The following is a 15376-nucleotide window of genomic DNA, read 5'->3' on the forward strand; positions in this document are numbered from 1 at the left end:
GCACCGCCGTCTCAAGAACCGCTGAACAGGGCCCTTCAAGACAAGCACCGCTCCGCTTGGCCCTTCATCTCAAGCACCGCTCCGCTGGGCACCGCCGTCTCAAGCACCGCTCCGATGTGCACCGCCGTCTCAAGCACCGCTCCGCTGGGCCCTTCATCTCTGCACCGCTCCGCTGGGCCCTTCATCTCAAGCACCGCTCCGCTGGGCCCTTCATCTCAAGCACCGCTCCGCTGGGCCCTTCATCTCAAGCACCGCTCCGCTGGGCCCTTCATCTCAAGCACCGCTCCGCTGAGCCCTTCAAGACAAGCACCGCTTTGCTGGGCCCTTCATCTCTGCACCGCTCCGCTGGGCCCTTCATCTCAAGCACCGCTCCGCTGGGCACCGCCGTCTCAAGCACTGCTCCGCTGGGCACCACCGTCTCAAGCACCGCTCCGCTGGGCCCTTCATCTCTGCACCGCTCCGCTGGGCCCTTCATCTCAAGCACCGCTCTGCTGGGCCCTTAATCTCAAGCACCGCTCCGCTGGGCCCTTCATCTCAAGCACCGCTCCGCTGGGCCCCTCATCTCAAGCACCGCTCCGCTGGGCCCTTCATCTGAAGCACCGCTCCGCTGGGCCCTTCAAGACAAGCACCGCTCCGCTGGGCCCTTCATCTCTGCACCGCTCCGCTGGGCCCTTCATCTCAAGCACCGCTCCGCTGGGCACCGCCGTCTCAAGCACCGCTCCGCTGGGCACCGCCGTCTCAAGCACCGCTCCGCTGGGCCCTTCTTCTCTGCACCGCTCCGCTGGGCCCTTCATCTCAAGCACCGCTCCGCTGGGCCCTTCAAGACAAGCACCGCTCTGCTGGGCCCTTCATCTCAAGCACCGCTCCGCTGGGCCCTTCATCTCAAGCACCGCTCCGCTGGGCCCTTCATCTCAAGCACTGCTCCGCTGTGCCCTTCATCTCAAGCACCGCTCCGCTGGGCCCTTCATCTCAAGCACCGCTCCGCTGGGCCCTTCATCTCAAGCACCGCTCCGCTGGGCCCTTCAAGACAAGCACCGCTCCGCTGGGCCCTTCATCTCTGCACCGCTCCGCTGGGCCCTTCATCTCAAGCACCGCTCCGCTGGGCACCGCCGTCTCAAGCACCGCTCCGCTGGGCCCTTCATCTCTGCACCGCTCCGCTGGGCCCTTCATCTCAAGCACCGCTCCGCTGGGCACCGCCGTCTCAAGCACCGCTCCGCTGGGCACCGCCGTCTCAAGCACCGCTCCGCTGGGCCCTTCATCTCTGCACCGCTCCGCTGGGCCCTTCATCTCAAGCACCGCTCCACTGGGCCCTTCAAGACAAGCACCGCTCCGCTGGGCCCTTCATCTCAAGCACCGCTCCGCTGGGCCCTTCATCTCAAGCACCGCTCCGCTGGGCCCTTCATCTCAAGCACCGCTCCGCTGGGCCCTTCATCTCTGCACCGCTCCGCTGGGCCCTTCATCTCAAGCACCGCTCCGCTGGGCACCGCCGTCTCAAGCACTGCTCCGCTGGGCCCTTCATCTCAAGCACCGCTGGCCCATTGGCAGAAGGGGCAGGCCCGGATCTGTGTCGGGCAGGGCTGCACGATGCACTCTGGGCACTATGCCTCCTCCAGTACCAGTGGAGTCTGTAATCCACTTGAGAGACTGTGGCTTTGCACTCCCCAGGATGGCACAGTGGGCAAGCCACCCACTGTAGAGACTTGTGAGACTGTGGCTTTGCACTCCCCAGGATGGCACAGTGGGCAAGCCACCCACTGTAGAGACTTGTGAGACTGTGGCTTTGCACTCCCCAGGATGGCACAGTGGGCAAGCCACCCACTGTAGAGACTTGTGAGACTGTGGCTTTGCACTCCCCAGGATGGGACAGTGGGCATGGAGGCCCCTCGTGGATCTGGTGTCGTGGACTCATGTGGCTGAGGTGCCTCCCCTTCCCTTCCCCCTGAGGTGCCTGTAGTTTTTCTATCTGATGCCCCTGCAGTGTTCTCTCCAATGGCTTCGGGTCTCCTGTGTGGGCTTTGCCCATGTGTTGAGGCCCATCGGCCCACGTACAATGACTGAAACCCAATTTGGACAGGACAATTTACATATGTGTATATACAGTAGTTATAGATGTTTGAAAAAAACAATTACGTAGCCTCACAATATATTTGAATTTCATGATCATTTTATTTTGTCTTTGCATTCTTCCAGGGAGTTTGGGGGGTGTCACTCTGAGTTGTTGCTCTGCATTGATGTGTAGGTAGTTGTGGGTGAGGGCGGGTGTGTCGCGTATGTGTGTGCCCGTAATCTTTTCTCCTCCCCCCTCCCCTGTGTCGTAGGTGCAGTACTCACTGTTGTCTTCTGCGCCGGCGTTCGTGCTCCTGGTAGAGGAGCAGGTAGACAATAGCTGGTAGGATGTGTAGTTCTGGTTCCATGCTGTCCAGATTCCTCGTGGAGTGTGTAGAGGTGAGCGTTTTCCCGTTCGTAGTCTGTTTCCGCCGTGTTTTTATCGGCGGGGCTCCCGCCCCAGAAAAGGTGGCGGATTGGTGAGTTGTGATAGGGTGGGCGGTACATTGTCTCCCGCCTGTCTGTTGGCGGTCACCGCCGCGCTGTTTGTTTGTCCCGCCGTGGCGGTCGGAGTGTTAAAGTGGCGGTCTGTGTTGGCGGTTTCCGCCAGGGTCAGAATTCCATTTTTTGGACCGCCTGCCTGTTGGCAGGTTGGCCGCCGCTTTAACACCGACCGCCAGGGTTGGAATGACCCCCTAAATGTGGACTATGAACCCAATTCAGTAGAGCACAAGCACTTTCCGGTGCAGATTTGTTTCTCAGTGTTTCTTGTTCAGCATGTCAACAAGATAATTTTGTAATGTTTCAGCCTCCTTTGCTTCAGCACGAGCTCTCTCTCTCTCTCTCCCACACTGAGTACCACTTTTCATACTTTGAATGCAAATGTTGTGGCAAAAAAGTAGTGGTCTTTTGTGCCCCTGCTGAGCTTCAGGTCATGCAATTTGCATGTGACTCTGGTGACTTTGAGCTTCGTTTTGTGTCAAGATAGGCAAAAAACACCCACACATCGGACTGCTTCGCCATCTCTGTTGTTTCTCAAAGACACTGCATGTCTTCTTCCTCATCCTGTGCAGCATCAGATAATGGTCTAGGAATCTCTCCCTATCTCCAATTGTGCCATAGTGGAGCCCAGTCAGTCAGTCAGAATACTTTATTCGGTTTATTAAAACCATAAAAGTGCACACATATAAAAAACAAATACAATCTTGAATAATAACCATATTATTAGAGACAGGGTTTCTGGTTGGCTAGGGTATGCACCTCAGCCAGTCAAACCCCCAACTCCAGTCAAGGCTATTAAGTTATACACCAAAGATAACCTGTATTCATCCCTTGGTAGCTTGGCACAGGGCAGTCAGGCTTATCCTCAGAGGTCATGTGTAAAGCATTTGCACCACACATACACCCTAGTGACACAATGAATACACCACAAAAGAGACTCATCACAGTGTTTTTATAAAAATATATGTATATAGTGTATTTATATATAGGACTTAGACCAAAATGCCACGAATCATAAGTACCACACACCCTATGTAAATCTCCAGTCACCGACGAGGCAATGCTCATACATTATAACATCAGGGCATGAAATGCTATTGCATGTAGGATAAACTTGCACAAATACTGTATACACTATGCCAATCTGTAGTAGTGCTCTTCTCCTCACAGGGCCAGTGGCCAAAAACAGTATACATAATGACATCAGGGCCTGGTATGCCATAGTTTATGAAAGGGAACACATGCATTTCTATAATTATCAAGGTGAGCACATAACGCCCCTAAATATCACTAGGAACATACTAGGCCATGAAATTAGGATAGTACTTTTTCTATTTGTCCTCATAACACCTTGAATAAGTAAGCACCCTCCTGATCCATCTACCCCTCGTCTCTATTTCGGGGTCCATTGTCTGTCAATGTCTGAGGTAAGGTACCACCCAGCACCTTACATCAATAAGAACTGACCAAGAGGTATAATCATCGGACATCGTGGCCTTCCACACAATACAGTACATATCCATTGTTAGAATATGTACTGCAGCAGGTTGATTAGATAAGGCTAACCACATAAAGTGCCCGATTCACCATAGTACAGTTATACATTGCTACTGTGCTTGTATTATACAAAATACTGTAGTTGCAGAGATCTTTCCTTTCCGTGTTTGGGCTCCTCACACAACAACATGGGGCGTGCGGTCCTCTGTGTGCCTACTCTCCCTCAAAGTGGCAAGTTCCTGTCAGGGGAGGCTCAGTGGGAGATAAAAAAAATTCTAGCATTCGCGTTAAGAATTTTTCAATTCTATTAAGGGCGCAGAGGCGAGGATTATGCTTCACTTTCTATGCTTTATTTTGACAGCAGCCATACTCAATAACCATAACAGAAAAACTACATTTCCCAACAGTCCCATCAGCACGTGATGACCATAGAGGAGGACTCCTATAAAACGCTGCCTCACATAGTTTAACTCCTCTTTCTTTGATTGAACAAAATTGCAACCAGCCTGAACAGTCCAAGTCTTTTTAGCAGGAAACATCGAACATCCTGAAGAGGAGAAAACAAACAACTTGGAAACAACAGGGGAGAAAATCCCATATCCACCTGGAAAATTCAGAACCATAAGAAAGTTTGACCAAATTATTTGTCTTCATTTCCTAAAAGAGAGAAAAAAATCAGGCCATAAAACTGAACTACAATAGAAAAAGATTCTATACTTGTCAAAAGGGGGGGGGAGCACTGAAACACAATAAAACATGTCAGTTAAAATGATAAACAGATATATAGCATGACAATTCAAATAAATGTCAACAGTGCGGTGAGATAATCCTCGCCTCAGTGTTCTTAATAGAATTTTAAAATTCTTAACGCGAATGCTAGAATTTCTTTTATTCTATGTCAGGACTGGAGGCTCAGATTATGCTTGTTTAAAGATGATCCAACTCCACCGATGCAATATCAACAATAGGCTTACAGTAAAACGATTTAAATGTAGATGGAGAAGACCAATCTGCAGCTCTTAAAATATCTTCCATTTGAGAACCCAAAGCAAAAGATTTTGAAGCCATAGCACCTCTAGTGGAATGCGCGCCAAATCTAGAAATATCAATGCCTGCTTCGTTCAATAACCATGGTATCTCTCTGGCCAGAGTGGCCGAAGAAACAGGGTGATATGGTTTAACCAACGAAATGAGCAATTGACCCCCCATATCCAGACAGAATTCTTCTGTACTTACCTCATAAGCTCTGAGACATTGTACATCAAACAGTTTGGGGTTGTCCACAAAACTGGGATAGGAAACTGATTTCAGATTACATTTAGTACGACGTGAAATAGCAAATGTTACACCTTCGGGAGAAAGAGCCCTCCCCGCTAAATCCAGGGCTCTAACATCAGAGACCCTTTTACAGGAAATTAAATATAATAACATAGTAAGCTTGGCAGAAAGCTGCTTCCTAGAAAGGAACCTATTGGCCGGCCAAGATTCCAAAAAGCGAAGAACAATGTTAACATCCAATAGAGTAGAATAATGAGGGCAAGAGGGATTGGCCAATCTGATACCCCTCAAAAGCTTACAAACAATGGGAAGCTCTCCTACTTGCTTACCCTCAATTGGCAGGTGACCCGCTGATATAGCAGACCGATAGTTATTGATCGATCTATATGCTAAACCTGACGAAGCCAGAGAGGATAGGAAATTTAAGACCCAACTGTAATCTGCGTTCCAAGTACTGCACCAAGCACTCCATCGTTTCCAAGCGGAAGCATATCTCTTGTGCGTATTGGAGGACCAGGATCCCGCAATGAAAGCGGAAGACTCCTGCAAAAGTCCTGGGAAACTCCATCTTTCCCTGAAAGACGCCATGCTACAAGGGTCAACTGACCCGACAGGACAAGCAGATGAGGAAGGCTCAGCAGATCCTGAAGGAGATTTCTCTTGAACGGAAGTAGAAGAGGGTGTGTGCAACTCAACTCCATGGCCACCGGAAGCCAGGCCTGGGGCCTCCACAGAGGCGTCACTAGAACAAGATCTGCCTTTTGACACCTGATCTACGCCAAGACCCTGTGAATCATCAAGAAAGGGTCAAATGCATATCCCCGATCCAGGGACCAGTCCTGAAGGAATGCATAAGTAGCTGATGCTTCCGGATCCGGCCTCCAACTGACAAAATGCTTGATCTGCCGGTTGAGATGTGAGGCAAACAGGTCTATCGAAAACTGACCCACCGAGCAGAAAGTGCCCGAAAGACCTTGGGATGAAGCCTGCAGTCGCTGAAATCCCGAAGATGTTAAGAATGCCAATCCGTGACCAGTTGCTGCTCCCTGGTAGATACTCTGCAATCACGGATATCCTGTGCTGCAGGCAGAAATGCCAAAAATCCTTGGCAATCTCCGCTAAAATGTATGATCTGGTCCCCTCCAATTTGTTGACATATCTCACCACCGAGATGTTGTCCATGCGAAGAAGAATACAACAGTTCGCCTTGAGCGGGGACAGACTCTTGATTGTAAAGGAGCCTGCTAGAAGCTCCAGACAATTGATATGCAGATTCAGTTCCGCCTTGGACCAACAGCATCCTGTGGAGACTGAACCACAATGGGCTCCCCAACCCCACTGACTGTCATCTGACTCTATCACAATCTCTGGGGAAGAGCTGAAAAGAGCTCTGCCATTCCATGCCTCCATGTGGTCCAACCACCAATTCATCTCTGTTCGAACCTCCACTGAAAGAGGAACTTGGTCCTCATACTCGAGGCCTTTCTGCAGATGTGAAATCTTTAACCTCTGTAGGGCCCTGTAGTGGAGCGGACCCGGAAATATCGCCTGGATAGAGGAAGAGAGCAGGCCCACCATGCAGGCAATCGCCCTCAATGATACAGTTTGTTTGGACAACAGCAACCTCAATTCCCTCTTGATTGAATGAATCTTCTGAGGGGGAAGAACTAACTGAGACCGGATGGAGTCGTTCCGGAAGTCCAGAAAATCCAGCTGTTGAGATGGCACTAGAATCGACTTTTGGACATTGATTATGAAACCCAGGTTCTGAAGCAGGGAGATGGTCCACTCCAGATGAGAATGGAGGAGAAGAGGGTCTTGAGCCATAGTTAAAATGTCATCTAAATAAAATATTAGACGCACCCCTCGAGAGCGAAGGGACTCTACCACCGGCCGCATCACCTTTGTGAAACACCAAGGGGCTGATGATAGGCCAAAAGGAAGAACCTTGTACTCATAATAAATGCCATCCCACAGGAACTGAAGAAATCTTCGATGTGGGGGAAATATAGAAATGGTTAGATAAGCATCTTTTAGATCTAAATGAACCATCCAATCTTCCTCCTGGAGAATGTCCCTCAACAAGTGGATACCCTCCATCTTGAAGTGTCGATAAATTAAAAATTTGTTGAACTCTTTTAGGTTTAAGACAAGACATGTACCACCCCCTTTTTTGTCCACCAGAAACATGGGACTGAAAAAACCAGAGGGGTATTTTGATGTCTTGACAATAGCGCCTTTTGCCAATAGCGCAGAAACTTCTGCGGAAATGAAACTGCACTCTTGAAGGGAAAAATACGTTGGACGGGGAAGAAAAAACTGGACAAGGGACTCGTAAAACTCTAGCTTGAAATCTTGAATGGTCTCCAAGACCCAGGCATCGCAAGTAATTTGATACCACGCCTGCAGAAAACGTTTTGTTCTGCTCCCCAAAATTACATCTGAACTTACAACCAGGCTCACCTGTAGTTCCTGCTTCTTGGGAGAAGGATTGGTTTCCTTTGGATTTCCCTCTGCGGAACCTGGATCGACCAGCTCTCGGGCGGGAGGGGTAGAAGGTAGAGGAGGAGGCATCATACTCCTGTAAGCCACCTCTTCCTTGGTGGTAGTATCCATGTTGAGGACCTTGATGGTTGAAGTGGCCAAAACTACGCCCTCGAAAAAGTGGACACAGAACCCGTTTAATGGAACCTTGGGCCTTGTCCAAATTTGCATATGTTGTCACAAATTTCAAAAGCTCCTTGAGGAAAGGAGAACCAAAGAACAAGCCCTGCACCATGGGACCTGACTCGAAAGAAACGAGGTCTGCTAGTTTGGGGTCCAGCTTAATCAGATGGAATGTCGACGCTCCAAAGAGATGGCACAATTTGCATTCCCCAGGAAACAATGGGCTCTCTGAGCCCAACCCACTAAGACATACGGGTTAATGGCGTCACCTGACTCCTTGGCCTGAAAGGCCAGCTCCAAAATCTTTGTCAAAGGACCAGATACATCTAAAAGTTTGTCCTGACAACCTTTCCAGGCACGATCTATGCCTTTCTTCAGATCCTTAGAGGACTTTTTCAGAAAAGTGACCAACGTGGGGTCCAATTCCAGAGTCTCCGTCACCTTGGAGGGGAAATCAGGTCTGGGACACTCAGACCGCAATCTGGAGTGAATCTCCTTATCAAAACCATGTCTAATGTGGGATTCCACATAATCTGCCACCTCCAGAGGAGGCATCCATAAAGACGATCGGGGATGGACAATGTCCTCCGGCTCAAATGTCAGAGCCTTTGGAGTAGGAAGAGGTTCCTCTTGATGATGAGATTTATTTTTGCGTTTACGTGGAGGATCTTCCCCTTGCTCAGATGAATGTTCCGAAGAGGAGGAAGCTAGATCCTCTGTGGGCTTAGACTTCTGAGCAGACGCATTATAATTGTGTTCTTTAGCCATAGCCTTGATAAGGCTTTCAAAGTCCGCAGAATGCGGATTATAACTCTGTTTGAGAGATTGGGAACCACTAGACGGGGAGGGTTCTATTATAGACTGGACGCCCAAAGGGGCTGCCCATCCCTGTTGCTCCGCAAAACCAATAAGGTGATGCTTAATTGGTTTGATTGCCTGTGCCAAGGCTTGATTAACTGTATGACGCACTCCAGCGTCCAAGGTATAAACCAAATCCTGTTTGAAGGAACCAGCGGAGTCATCCAAGTAGTACTCCTGACAAGCCTGGTCTTCATAACTAACCATGCTGTGGTACAGCAGAGAGGGCTTCAAAGGAGCAGTAATATGGAAAATGTAAAAGTAATAGGGCAGAAACAACAATAGATATATATATGAACTCTAAAAAATATATAGAGTCATATACCGTAAATTAATATGTGGAAGGAGCTGCTCCAGAAAAAATCAGGCCCAGCCTGAATAAATATATTTTGCAACCCCAAGCTTAAAGTAGCTGCGGTGTAAAACGGGGAGCAAATGCAGGCAGTGAGATGATCACACACGTCTCCTTGTGTAATGCCAAAACGCTTGCTAATACGAGCGCGCTAAATACAGATTCAGCAGTTGAAGAGAGAGACAGATGCACGAGTTCCCCTCGCTAAAAATTGAAAAAATGCCTGAAATAAAAAGAGGACTGCGCAGCAAATCCGCATGTCCTCGCTCCCCTGCTCCCACGCCACCAAAAAACAAGGGTGCGATCCGAGCAGTCGCCCCTGGGAGGCAAAAACCGCTCCCGAAGTGAAACCAAATACAGAAATACACCAAACGCTCGAAGCGCGTAAACATTAGAGAATAACCAGAAATATAAGCGAAAATGTACTTAGCTGGCTGCGAAGCAGCAAAGAGAGAGGAGTTGAACTATGCGAGGCAGCGTTTTATAGGAGTCCTCCTCTATGGTCATCACGTGTTGATGGGACTGTTGGGAAATGTAGTTTTTCTGTTATGGCTATTGTGATTGGCTGCTGTCAAAATAAAGCATAGAAAGAGAAGCATAATCTGAGCCTTCGGTCCTGACATAGGATTTCTCTCCCCTATGATGTCACCATACACACAATAGAAACGGAAAGCCCACAAGGGTATAGGGAGCCTTGGGCTCCTATTATCTACTACACGGTAAAGTAGAGCATGCAGTAACCAGTGATCCTGTTGGGGGTTACGTCAGCGCTGTTTAAACAAAGGCCCTGCACAAACAAGGGCAGGCGCACCCTTCAGACGTGGAGCACCTTCGTACAGGACAAAATTGGCTGTTGCGGCCCGCATGCATGCAGAGCGAGGTGCCTAAACACAAGGTGGCCTCCTTGTTCATGGCCGTCCCTGACTTCTCCCACCGCCTCACACCCTCTCCAATCTCCTGAGAGTCCACAGACTGCTATTACAAAGTAATACCTGGGTCGCGGCGGTGTGGTGCAGCTGCCAAGGCCTTGCGGGTCTCCTCCCCGAGCCTATTGTGGTGCGATGCTCCTTCCTCATGGATGGGAAATGGGGGCAGTCTAACCTCCGTGCCCCTTCTCAAAAATAATGTTCCCAGCACACCAGGAGAATCCAGTGCAGTTCAATGGACGTGGGAGGTGGGCGGTGAGTCCTGTTGGGCAAGCACTGCTGGCACTGTGGCAGGGCAGAGAAAGCAATACAGTGGTGAAAAAAAGAGCTCCCTGGGCCAGCTCTGACCTCACTCCATACTGTCATAGGGTGCAACGCTTTCCTCGCACTGGGGGACAAGTGAGGTGGACTGGAGGGCACTCACTAAGCACTATACTTATGATGTCAGGGGTGGTAATGGACGCTCACAACGCACAGGGCCCCTGGGAGAATACTTGGGGCACAGGGATGTAGCAGGCCAGCACACAGCAAGAGATTCAAGTGCCAGTTCCTTCCAGCAGCCCCACAGAACTTTGGGAGTCCAGAGTCAGGAAACAGGCTGGCAGCAGGGCAACATACAGAAATGCAATCCAGATGAGTCCTTTGGGCCACATAGCAGACACCAGGCAGCCTGGCAACAAAAGAAGAGCAGTCCAGATGAATCATGTATGCAGTCCATCAGTCCCTCTGGCACAGGTTCAGTCCCAATTCCAAAAGTGCTCTCAAAATCAGGGGGCTACAGCCCCTCCACTTATACTCAAAATGGCTAGCTTCTAGAAGGTGGGTGGAAGAAGGTTCTAGCCACATCTGACCAGTTCAGGAACTTCCCTTCCTCTCCCCCCTGGCTCCAGACATCAGTGGGGGATAAATGAGCCTTTGTGCAGGATGTAGCCTATTCAGGGGTAAAGTGTGCCCGCCTCCCTCTCTCCCAACCCACAAAGACCATTTGTATGCAGATGTAACCCTGTCACACCTAACCCTCCCTGATGGTTGGTTGTCTGGGGGTATGCACAAATTGGAGCTGTCACCCTGCCCTAGATGTGGATTGGAGCCGTGCTGCAATGCACCAACGTTATAAGCACAGAGAAATGTCTACTTTCTAAAAGTGGCATTTCTAAAATAGTAATGTAAAATTCACCTACACCAGTAAGCATGATTTTTACTACCATTCCAAACATAATAAACACTCCTTATAGATTAGAAATTACCACTTAGACATATAGAAGGGAATTTCTAATGCAATCCTATGAGAGCACAGTAGTGAGAAACACAATAGGCTATTTGTCACTACCAGGGCATGTAACCCAAAAAGACACATGGCCTACCTTTTACATGCACAGCACCCTGCTGATAGGGCTATCTAGGGCTGACCTTAGGGGTGACTTAGGTGTAGCAAAAAGGGAGTCTAGGCCTTGGCAAGGGGGATGGCTTGCCAAGTCAGTGTGGCAGTAAGCTGCTCACACAGGCTCTGGAGTGGCAGGTCTGAGACATGTTTGAAAGGCTACTTCTGCAGGTAGTATAATCTGTGCTGCAGCCCACTTGTAGCATTTAATGTACAAGCCCGGGGTTTATGGTATACCATTTTACAAGGGACTTACAGGTAAAATAAATAAGGGAAACAGGTGTAAGCCAATCAGATCACGTTTTAGGAGTGAGGACACATGCACTTAGCAATGATTAGCAGTGGTAAAGTGCCCAGAGTCCTAAAGCCAACAAAAAGAGGGTGAGAAAAATAGGAGAAAGGCAAAACGTTTGGGAATAACCCTGCAGAAATGACATTTCCAACACATATATAAACATCCTAAAATAACACAGCCTGCAAAAATTCAAACAAATAGGGGATATAGATCATGATCATGATATTTAAACAACACATCTCTTCCTCTTCCTGACAGCAACAACAAAAACATTCACCATGCAGTGCCATGGAGCCCAATGAAGCTCTGAATAACCTGAGGAGGTGGAGGAGGAGGAGGACCAGGAGATGAACAACCAGAAGCAAGGGGGAGAAGGTGACAAAACCAACAGAAACAGTGCCAGGAGAATAATGATTATAAGAAGGAGGAAGACAAGGAGAAGAATAGGACCAGGAGCAAGATGATTAAGAATGAGCAAAGCGACCAACATGAGGATAAGGACCAGATGTAAGAGGAAAAGAAAGCCAATATATTAAGCTACATATGTAAGAACATCCCCTTAGTTACAGAGGCAGCATCTCTTATAAACAATTCTTAGTTACTCCTCTTGGGCCACGTCACCTTTGCAGCCCCGTGTCCCCACACTTTTCAGCCTGCTTAAGGTACTGCTTAACCCCCTCAGCTGATATAAAATGCAGTCTGTATGTGATTAATTAGGTAAATCGGAATTACTTCACAGCAACATGTTTTTTCGGGACACACTTTATTAAGGTTGTATGTCGGAACGACGCCTGCCGGAACAACGAATGTCTGAACAACGAGGTCGGAACAAGGACCTCGTTGTAACCACTAATAACTTTACCACGAATGTCTTAACAACGATTTTTCATTGTAAAGGCATTCCTGGTAAAGGCATTAGTGATAGGCATCCGTTGTTCCTGCATGCGTCCCCCCAGGCCCCCCACCCAGAAAAATTACCGCAACCCCGCCACCCCCCCTAAAACCACACCCACCCTTGCCCCTAAAACTACCCCTGCCCCCGCCCTGCCCTTAAAACTGACCCCCACCCTACCCCCAAAACCGAAAACAACCCCAACCCCCACCCCATCCCTGAAACCTAAAGTACACCGCCACTAAAACTACTCTGAGCCCCCCACCCTGCCCCTAAACCCCCCAAACCCCCACCCCGCCCCTAAAATTACCCGACCCCCCAAACCACCCCTAAAACCTAAAACCCCAACCCCCCACCCGCCCCTAAAACTGACCCCCACCCCCAAAACTTAAAACAACCCCAACCCCCACCCCATCCCTGAAACCTAAAGTACCACAACCCCCACCCCTAAAACTACTCCGAGCCCCCCACCCTGCCCCTAAACCTAAACCCCCCAACCCCCACCCCGCCCCTAAAATTACCTGACCCCCCAACCCACCCCTAAAACCTAAAACCCAACCCCCCACCCCGCCCCTGCCCCTAAACCAGAAAATACCTGACCCCCCACCCCTTCCCCAAAAACTAAAACCCCGACCCCCCACCCCTAAACCAGAAAATACCCCGACCCCCCACCCCGCACCAAAAACTAAAATCTAACCCCCACCCCCGGCCCTAAAACAGAAAATACCCCGACCCCCCACCCCCGGCCCTAAACCTAAAACCCCGACCCCCCCACCCGCGCCCCCTGCCCTAAACAAGAAAATACCCCAACCACCCACCCCGGCCCTAAAACTAAAACGTCGACCACCCACCCCCACCCCCCGGCCCTAAACCAGAAAATACCCCGACCTCCAACCCACGGCCCTAAACCTAAAACCCCGACCCCTCCATCCCCACCCCCCGGCCCTTACCCAGAAAATACCCCGACGCCACCCCCAAAAACTAAAACCCCGACCCCCCACCCCCGCCCCACTTACCTGAGTCGTCGCCTCGTTGCGTTGTCCTCCTCAGCCGACTCCGCATGTGCGTTGTTCAGCACATGCGTGGTTAAGGCACAAAACAACGAAGTCGTGGTTAACGAAAGCGTTGTTCCACTTTCGTTAACCAGGACTTCATTGTTTAGGAGTCAGCGTTGAGGGCGTTTCCCCTTTATTAAACATCATAATGCAGGGACTCCTTCTAATCGGCTCTGACCCTCAAAATGGCACACTTCATGACTCGCCCCCTTTCTGCTGTATATAATTTATTGGATCGCACAGTAAATGTAAATTATTTCCATTTCTAGCACCGCAAATTGTCAGATTTGATTTTTAATGTCATAATAAATGTGAGTCCATCTTCATTTTTTCAAAGGAAACATCAGAGAGCAATGCATGAGCTCTGTGTGAACTTACAGTATGTATTTTTTCAAATAAATAAATATCTACATTTAAGAATACAATTAAAAAGAACTGCGTTATCTCCAATCATGAGAGCACAAATAAAGGAAGCCACAAAACAGGTCATATGGGAACAGTACATTATTGCATTTGTATTGTGGGTGCTCATCAGAAATGTGCATCTTGGGCAAGGCCTCACATTAACGTCTCACAAGGTATTTTCTCAGGCATACAAATTTAATAACCTGTATTTCAGAAGTCATCTTTTTTTTTCTTTATTTCACTACCTGTACTGTTTAATTAGCTGACCACCATTAATTCAACGATATGCTTTCACGTGGACTCGAGAGCTTGAGTATAGGAGTAACAGCAGCCTAGTGATGCACGGGGCTAGGTGGTTAAGTGATAGCTATTATTAGCTAGGTCGTAACTTGAAAATAAATGTTGGTGTCAGTGGTTCGGTTAATTAAACAGATGGTCAGGTCAGGGCACCTTAAATTAATGAACGCCATCGCCGTGCTTTAGATGAGCTGTACATTAGCAATATAACCAAGAGAATAAACGGGGGAACTCTTCAGTATCTTGGAATAACAATCACTTGTACGTTAGGTCAGTAATCGGATATCCGCTATGCTATGTCAGGCAGTGTGCTAAACGTTACCATTAAAAGCAAAACTCAGTCAGTTGTTCTCAGTAAAGTGTACTTAATCTGCAGATTATCAGTCAGTAGCGCTAGTATCTCAGTTATTGCAATCATTTATTAATCGAAAAATGCACAGTAAATTGCATCATCTCAACAGCTGCAGGTTAAAAAAGAAAATAAGCATTGAAAAAGCCAATAGGCCTCGCCTATGTAAATCTATTAGTTTTGTCATCGTTTGTTTAGCCATGTTCCACAGCAGTGCGGCAGCTGTGCAGCATGGCTGAAAAAGTGCTGTGACATGGTCACTGCAGGCCACCTCATAACGCTTTTTAGGTCGAGCGTTAGCGTTCGGCCTGCAGTATACTGAAGTATACAAGAGAGTGAGTTCCAGCAGTCTGATTTGTAAGTTGCAGTGTCCTTCAAAAATCCTTGCTTGATAGTGGTTAGTTTGCCTCTTTGTCCTGCCTTTTTTCACTTTGGGAGCAGCACAAAGTACTGTGAAATTACGCTATGTCCTGTTTATCTCTTCTGTAAGGGCCATTTTTTTGGCATTTGCCTGTTTCACCTCAACAGTGTGGGTGCTTGTTCAGTCCCTCCTCCCCACCAGCTCCCTCTGTAAACA

This window comes from Pleurodeles waltl, chromosome 1_2 (genome assembly GCF_031143425.1).
Source record: "Pleurodeles waltl isolate 20211129_DDA chromosome 1_2, aPleWal1.hap1.20221129, whole genome shotgun sequence".
Classification (NCBI taxonomy): domain Eukaryota; kingdom Metazoa; phylum Chordata; class Amphibia; order Caudata; family Salamandridae; genus Pleurodeles; species Pleurodeles waltl.